Source organism: Schistocerca gregaria, unplaced genomic scaffold, assembly GCF_023897955.1.
Source record: "Schistocerca gregaria isolate iqSchGreg1 unplaced genomic scaffold, iqSchGreg1.2 ptg001340l, whole genome shotgun sequence".
Classification (NCBI taxonomy): Eukaryota; Metazoa; Arthropoda; class Insecta; order Orthoptera; family Acrididae; genus Schistocerca; species Schistocerca gregaria.
In genome coordinates, this window is record NW_026062647.1 from 32,501 (window position 1) to 40,000 (window position 7,500).

General features: G+C 54.1%; 1 protein-coding gene, 2 non-coding genes and 1 pseudogene across 3 annotated transcripts in view; 3 read left to right on the forward strand and 1 right to left on the reverse strand.

Moving 5' to 3' along the window:
* LOC126330722 (uncharacterized) overlaps positions 1-7,500 on the reverse strand; it is a 42,631-nt gene that overhangs the window by 32,494 nt on the left and 2,637 nt on the right. The gene's annotated exons all lie outside the window — the stretch shown is intronic.
* On the forward strand, positions 3,681-5,573 carry LOC126330724 (small subunit ribosomal RNA). Its single transcript, XR_007563137.1, has one exon. It is a non-coding gene; the product is annotated as a small subunit ribosomal RNA (ribosomal RNA).
* LOC126330730 (5.8S ribosomal RNA) lies at positions 5,936-6,090 on the forward strand. The gene has a single exon (XR_007563141.1). It is a non-coding gene; the product is annotated as a 5.8S ribosomal RNA (ribosomal RNA).
* LOC126330726 (large subunit ribosomal RNA) overlaps positions 6,279-7,500 on the forward strand; it is a pseudogene marked incomplete at its 3' end in the record, with an annotated part of 3,879 nt that continues 2,657 nt past the window's right edge.

Consider the following 7,500-nt stretch of genomic DNA (forward strand, 5'->3'; position numbering starts at 1 on the left):
TCCCTTAACCTAACTCAAGTTGTCCCTTAACCTAACTCAAGTTGTCCCTTAACCTAACTCAAGTTGTCCCTTAACCTAACTCAAGTTGTCCCTTAACCTAACTCAAGTTGTCCCTTAACCTAACTCAAGTTGTCCCTTAACCTAACTCAAGTTGTCCCTTAACCTAACTCAATTTGTCCCTTAACCTAACCCACGTTGTCCCTTAACCTAACTCAAGTTGTCCCTTAACCTAACTCAATTTGTCCCTTAACCTAACTCAATTTGTCCCTTAACCTAACTCAATTTGTCCCTTAACCTAACTCAATTTGTCCCTTAACCTAACTCAAGTTGTCCCTTAACCTAACTCAAGTTGTCCCTTAACCTAACTCAAGTTGTCCCTTAACCTAACTCAAGTTGTCCCTTAACCTAACTCAAGTTGTCCCTTAACCTAACTCAAGTTGTCCCTTAACCTAACTCAAGTTGTCCCTTAACCTAACTCAAGTTGTCCCTTAACCTAACTCAAGTTGTCCCTTAACCTAACTCAAGTTGTCCCTTAACCTAACTCAATTTGTCCCTTAACCTAACTCAAGTTGTCCCTTAACCTAACTCAAGTTGTCCCTTAACCTAACTCAATTTGTCCCTTAACCTAACTCAATTTGTCCCTTAACCTAACTCAAGTTGTCCCTTAACCTAACTCAAGTTGTCCCTTAACCTAACTCAAGTTGTCCCTTAACCTAACTCAAGTTGTCCCTTAACCTAACTCAAGTTGTCCCTTAACCTAACTCAAGTTGTCCCTTAACCTAACTCAAGTTGTCCCTTAACCTAACTCAAGTTGTCCCTTAACCTAACTCAAGTTGTCCCTTAACCTAACTCAAGTTGTCCCTTAACCTAACTCAAGTTGTCCCTTAACCTAACTCAAGTTGTCCCTTAACCTAACTCAAGTTGTCCCTTAACCTAACTCAAGTTGTCCCTTAACCTAACTCAAGTTGTCCCTTAACCTAACTCAAGTTGTCCCTTAACCTAACTCAATTTGTCCCTTAACCTAACTCAATTTGTCCCTTAACCTAACTCAATTTGTCCCTTAACCTAACTCAAGTTGTCCCTTAACCTAACTCAATTTGTCCCTTAACCTAACTCAATTTGTCCCTTAACCTAACTCAATTTGTCCCTTAACCTAACTCAATTTGTCCCTTAACCTAACTCAAGTTGTCCCTTAACCTAACTCAAGTTGTCCCTTAACCTAACCCACGTTGTCCCTTAACCTAACCCACGTTGTCCCTTAACCTAACCGACGTTGTCCCTTAACCTAACCGACGTTGTCCCTTAACCTAACCGACGTTGTCCCTTAACCTAACCGACGTTGTCCCTTAACCTAACCCACGTTGTCCCTTAACCTAACCCACGTTGTCCCTTAACCTAACCCACGTTGTCCCTTAACCTAACCCACGTTGTCCCTTAACCTAACCCACGTTGTCCCTTAACCTAACCCACGTTGTCCCTTAACCTAACCCACGTTGTCCCTTAACCTAACCCACGTTGTCCCTTAACCTAACCCACGTTGTCCCTTAACCTAACCCACGTTGTCCCTTAACCTAACCCACGTTGTCCCTTAACCTAACCCACGTTGTCCCTTAACCTAACCCACGTTGTCCCTTAACCTAACCCACGTTGTCCCTTAACCTAACCCACGTTGTCCCTTAACCTAACCCACGTTGTCCCTTAACCTAACCCACGTTGTCCCTTAACCTAACCCACGTTGTCCCTTAACCTAACCCACGTTGTCCCTTAACCTAACCCACGTTGTCCCTTAACCTAACCCACGTTGTCCCTTAACCTAACCCACGTTGTCCCTTAACCTAACCCACGTTGTCCCTTTGCCTAACATAGTTCACTGCTCGGAATCTCTGGTGTCGTTGTTATCCTCATGTAGATGTCTTGCGAGTGTTGCTTACTTTCCACATATTCCTGCTATCCACTGTCAATTGTACTGCAATAGGACTATATCGCCAACCCCCCCCCTCCCCCCCCTCTGTCCCCCTCTGTCCCCCTCTTTGTGTCTCTGTCCTCTCAAGCTGGTCGGTCTGGCGTTTGAGTGTTAAATGAGCCTCGCAGCTGTTCAGTTGCATTCAGATGTCGACGCCCTCAGTGTACGTCGTGGTATGGTCTGTGTCCATTGTCCGCTGATGTCGTACGCGTAACCCACACGCTGTACCGATCATCGGTCGTTACGTACAGAGTGAAGTAGTGTGATACGTGTGACCGTACGCTGGCTGTGCCCAACGGTGTCGAATCTCAATTTCCATATGTTGTGCTTGATGCTACTTGTCTCGTCTCCCAATAACAGCTAGGTTGCACTGTGGTACGCCGTAGAGGCGTGTGGGAGGAACGTACGAACGCATTGTATGTCACCCTGGGTCGCTGGGGGTGGTGGTGCGGTGAGTCAGGTCAGGTCAGGTCAGCGTGAGCCGTCTGATGTAGTGACGCGTGTATTCCGACTTTGTCGTATTGCCTCACACAAAGTGCTACCCTGGTGGACCGCGTTCCATATCTGGGACATGCCGCAGATGCCGGTTGACAGTGGATCGCGGAAGGTACATCGCATACGTGCGCGGGCCACCTTCCACGTGTTCTCTTCTGCACATGTCGCAGTGTGTATGTGGTCTGATGTAGCGTGTCGTGACACATGACATCCTGGCATGCAAGAATTGTTGAATTCGCAAATGTAGGTGGACATCTACGTTTACTGCCCAAGATACGCAAATGAACTGGAAATCCGTTGTTGAGCGGTTGTTCACGCTGGAGGTGAATCTGTGATGGCGACGATCGGTACAGCTATTAACCGGTTGTTTCAGCGGTACCCGCCACATCCACACGCGTGACTAGGCCCATGTGGGTATGAAGCGATACGCGGCGGTGGCTTGGTGGGACTGTTCCCGGCCGGTGAAGGGGGGCCGCCCGGCGTGTTGGCCGCGCGCTGCGTGGGCGCACGCGCAACAGGCGGCTGGTGGGGGGCGCCGAGTGGCAGGAGCGCCAGCCGACGGGCCCGGCAGGCGGCGCAGCTACGCTGCGGCGCACCCTGCACGCGGCGCCTGGCGGCCAAAGTTGGTTCAGCCGAGCCCGGTGCGAAGCGCGGTGGACATCTGCAGTGTGCTGGTCTGATTGAGGACTGTGTGCGTTGAGGATGCGCCGCCGCCTGGCACTCGGCGCCGCGACGCCGTCTGCTGCTCGGTCGCCCCAGCGGTTCTCGCAGGTGGTTTGTATCGCAGTTGTGCGGACGTGTTGGCGCGTGCGCTGTGCTGGGAGAGTTCGCTTCTGCACCCAAGTGGGGCTTTGCCCTTGTGTGGCGCTGGCGTTGGAGCTGCCGGTCACCATAGGTGGCGCGTGTTGTCTCCCGCCGGCAATGCCACGACAGCACGCTCCCGGGCCTCTGTCGGCAGCGGCAAGCTCAGTTGGGAGCAAGGGTGTTCGCACTAAAACCGTCTACTCGCCTAACTCCGGGCGATTGCGCCTCTCTCGAAACCGACCAAGTACCTAGGACGGCGCTGCGCGCCGCCGGGACCTGAGAGGGTTTCGAGGTGTATCGTGCAGGGGAGCTCGGCCTCCTCCTGTTTGCAGAATAATTGAGCGGACGCTTGCGTGTTCGCGCGGGCCCCCGGGACACACTCCCGGGCGGCCGGCTGCTCAGCTCTAGTTGACGCAGCTCCCTGGTTGATCCTGCCAGTAGTCATATGCTTGTCTCAAAGATTAAGCCATGCATGTCTCAGTACAAGCCGCATTAAGGTGAAACCGCGAATGGCTCATTAAATCAGTTATGGTTCCTTAGATCGTACCCACGTTACTTGGATAACTGTGGTAATTCTAGAGCTAATACATGCAAACAGAGTCCCGACCAGAGATGGAAGGGACGCTTTTATTAGATCAAAACCAATCGGATTGGCTTGTCTGGTCCGTTTGCCTTGGTGACTCTGAATAACTTTGGGCTGATCGCACGGTCCTCGTACCGGCGACGCATCTTTCAAATGTCTGCCTTATCAACTGTCGATGGTAGGTTCTGCGCCTACCATGGTTGTAACGGGTAACGGGGAATCAGGGTTCGATTCCGGAGAGGGAGCCTGAGAAACGGCTACCACATCCAAGGAAGGCAGCAGGCGCGCAAATTACCCACTCCCGGCACGGGGAGGTAGTGACGAAAAATAACGATACGGGACTCATCCGAGGCCCCGTAATCGGAATGAGTACACTTTAAATCCTTTAACGAGTATCTATTGGAGGGCAAGTCTGGTGCCAGCAGCCGCGGTAATTCCAGCTCCAATAGCGTATATTAAAGTTGTTGCGGTTAAAAAGCTCGTAGTTGGATTTGTGTCCCACGCTGTTGGTTCACCGCCCGTCGGTGTTTAACTGGCATGTATCGTGGGACGTCCTGCCGGTGGGGCGAGCCGAAGGGGTGCTTTCGCGTCCCGAGGCGGACCCCGTTTAAATCCTACCAGGGTGCTCTTTGTTGAGTGTCTCGGTGGGCCGGCACGTTTACTTTGAACAAATTAGAGTGCTTAAAGCAGGCAAGCCCGCCTGAATACTGTGTGCATGGAATAATGGAATAGGACCTCGGTTCTATTTTGTTGGTTTTCGGAACCCGAGGTAATGATTAATAGGGACAGGCGGGGGCATTCGTATTGCGACGTTAGAGGTGAAATTCTTGGATCGTCGCAAGACGAACAGAAGCGAAAGCATTTGCCAAGTATGTTTTCATTAATCAAGAACGAAAGTTAGAGGTTCGAAGGCGATCAGATACCGCCCTAGTTCTAACCATAAACGATGCCAGCCAGCGATCCGCCGCAGTTCCTCCGATGACTCGGCGGGCAGCCTCCGGGAAACCAAAGCTTTTGGGTTCCGGGGGAAGTATGGTTGCAAAGCTGAAACTTAAAGGAATTGACGGAAGGGCACCACCAGGAGTGGAGCCTGCGGCTTAATTTGACTCAACACGGGAAACCTCACCAGGCCCGGACACCGGAAGGATTGACAGATTGATAGCTCTTTCTTGATTCGGTGGGTGGTGGTGCATGGCCGTTCTTAGTTGGTGGAGCGATTTGTCTGGTTAATTCCGATAACGAACGAGACTCTAGCCTGCTAACTAGTCGCGTGACATCCTTCGTGCTGTCAGCGATTACTTTTCTTCTTAGAGGGACAGGCGGCTTCTAGCCGCACGAGATTGAGCAATAACAGGTCTGTGATGCCCTTAGATGTTCTGGGCCGCACGCGCGCTACACTGAAGGAATCAGCGTGTCTTCCTAGGCCGAAAGGTCGGGGTAACCCGCTGAACCTCCTTCGTGCTAGGGATTGGGGCTTGCAATTGTTCCCCATGAACGAGGAATTCCCAGTAAGCGCGAGTCATAAGCTCGCGTTGATTACGTCCCTGCCCTTTGTACACACCGCCCGTCGCTACTACCGATTGAATGATTTAGTGAGGTCTTCGGACTGGTACGCGGCATCGACTCTGTCGTTGCCGATGCTACCGGAAAGATGACCAAACTTGATCATTTAGAGGAAGTAAAAGTCGTAACAAGGTTTCCGTAGGTGAACCTGCGGAAGGATCATTACCGACTAGACTGCATGTCTTTCGATGTGCGTGTCGTGTCGCGCAACACGCTACCTGTACGGCAGTGGCCGTGCGCCGCGTGCGGAACCACGCGTGCCTCTCAAAACTAGCGGAAGTGTTGTTGTTGTGTGGTACGAGCGCTGAAGCTCTGGAGCGGCTGGCCTGCGGTACCTGGCGCCTGGCGCCGGTTTTGAATGACGTTCGCCCGAGTGCCTGTCCGCTCCGGTGTGGAGCCGTACGACGCCCATCGGCTGTGAGGCCGTTGGACACAAAAAAAATAGTGGAACAGGGGCCGTCAGACGCCTCAGTCCCGCAAATGCTACTGTCTTGAAAGAGACAGTGGGAGACTGAAAAGGAAAAGATCACCCAGGACGGTGGATCACTCGGCTCGTGGGTCGATGAAGAACGCAGCAAATTGCGCGTCGACATGTGAACTGCAGGACACATGAACATCGACGTTTCGAACGCACATTGCGGTCCATGGATTCCGTTCCCGGGCCACGTCTGGCTGAGGGTCGGCTACGTATACTGAAGCGCGCGGCGTTTGTCCCGCTTCGGAGACGTGGGAGTGTCGTGGTCGCCTGTGTGGCCGGCCGCGTCTCCTTAAACGTGCGATGCGCGCCCGTCGCCTGGCGGTTCGCATACCGGTACTTTCTCGGTAGCGTGCACAGCCGGCTGGCGGTGTGGCGTGCGACACCTCGTACAACGACCTCAGAGCAGGCGAGACTACCCGCTGAATTTAAGCATATTACTAAGCGGAGGAAAAGAAACTAACAAGGATTCCCCCAGTAGCGGCGAGCGAACAGGGAAGAGTCCAGCACCGAACCCCGCAGGCTGCCGCCTGTCGTGGCATGTGGTGTTTGGGAGGGTCCACTACCCCGACGCCTCGCGCCGAGCCCAAGTCCAACTTGAATGAGGCCACGGCCCGTAGAGGGTGCCAGGCCCGTAGCGGCCGGTGCGAGCGTCGGCGGGACCTCTCCTTCGAGTCGGGTTGCTTGAGAGTGCAGCTCCAAGTGGGTGGTAAACTCCATCTGAGACTAAATATGACCACGAGACCGATAGCGAACAAGTACCGTGAGGGAAAGTTGAAAAGAACTTTGAAGAGAGAGTTCAAAAGTACGTGAAACCGTTCTGGGGTAAACGTGAGAAGTCCGAAAGGTCGAACGGGTGAGATTCACGCCCATCCGGCCACTGGCCCCCGCCCTCGGCAGATGGGGCCGGCCGCCCGCGCGGAGCAATCCGCGGCGGGGTCGTGTCCGGTTGCCTTTCCACTCGCCGCGGGGTGGGGCCGTTCCGGTGTGCGGTGGGCCGCACTTCTCCCCTAGTAGGACGTCGCGACCCGCTGGGTGCCGGCCTACGGCCCGGGTGCGCAGCCTGTCCTTCCGCGGGCCTCGGTTCGCGTCTGTTGGGCAGAGCCCCGGTGTCCTGGCTGGCTGCTCGGCGGTATATCTGGAGGAGTCGATTCGCCCCTTTGGGCGCTCGGGCTCCCGGCAAGCGCGCGCGGTTCTTCCCGGATGACGGACCTACCTGGCCCGGCCCCGGACCCGCGCCGCTGTTGGCTCGGGATGCTCTCGGGCGGAATAATCGCTCCCGTCAGCGGCGCTTCAGCTTTGGACAATTTCACGACCCGTCTTGAAACACGGACCAAGGAGTCTAACATGTGCGCGAGTCATTGGGCTGTACGAAACCTAAAGGCGTAATGAAAGTGAAGGTCTCGCCTTGCGCGGGCCGAGGGAGGATGGGGCTTCCCCGCCCTTCACGGGGCGGCGGCCTCCGCACTCCCGGGGCGTCTCGTCCTCATTGCGAGGTGAGGCGCACCTAGAGCGTACACGTTGGGACCCGAAAGATGGTGAACTATGCCTGGCCAGGACGAAGTCAGGGGAAACCCTGATGGAGGTCCGTAGCGATTCTGACGTGCAAATCGATCG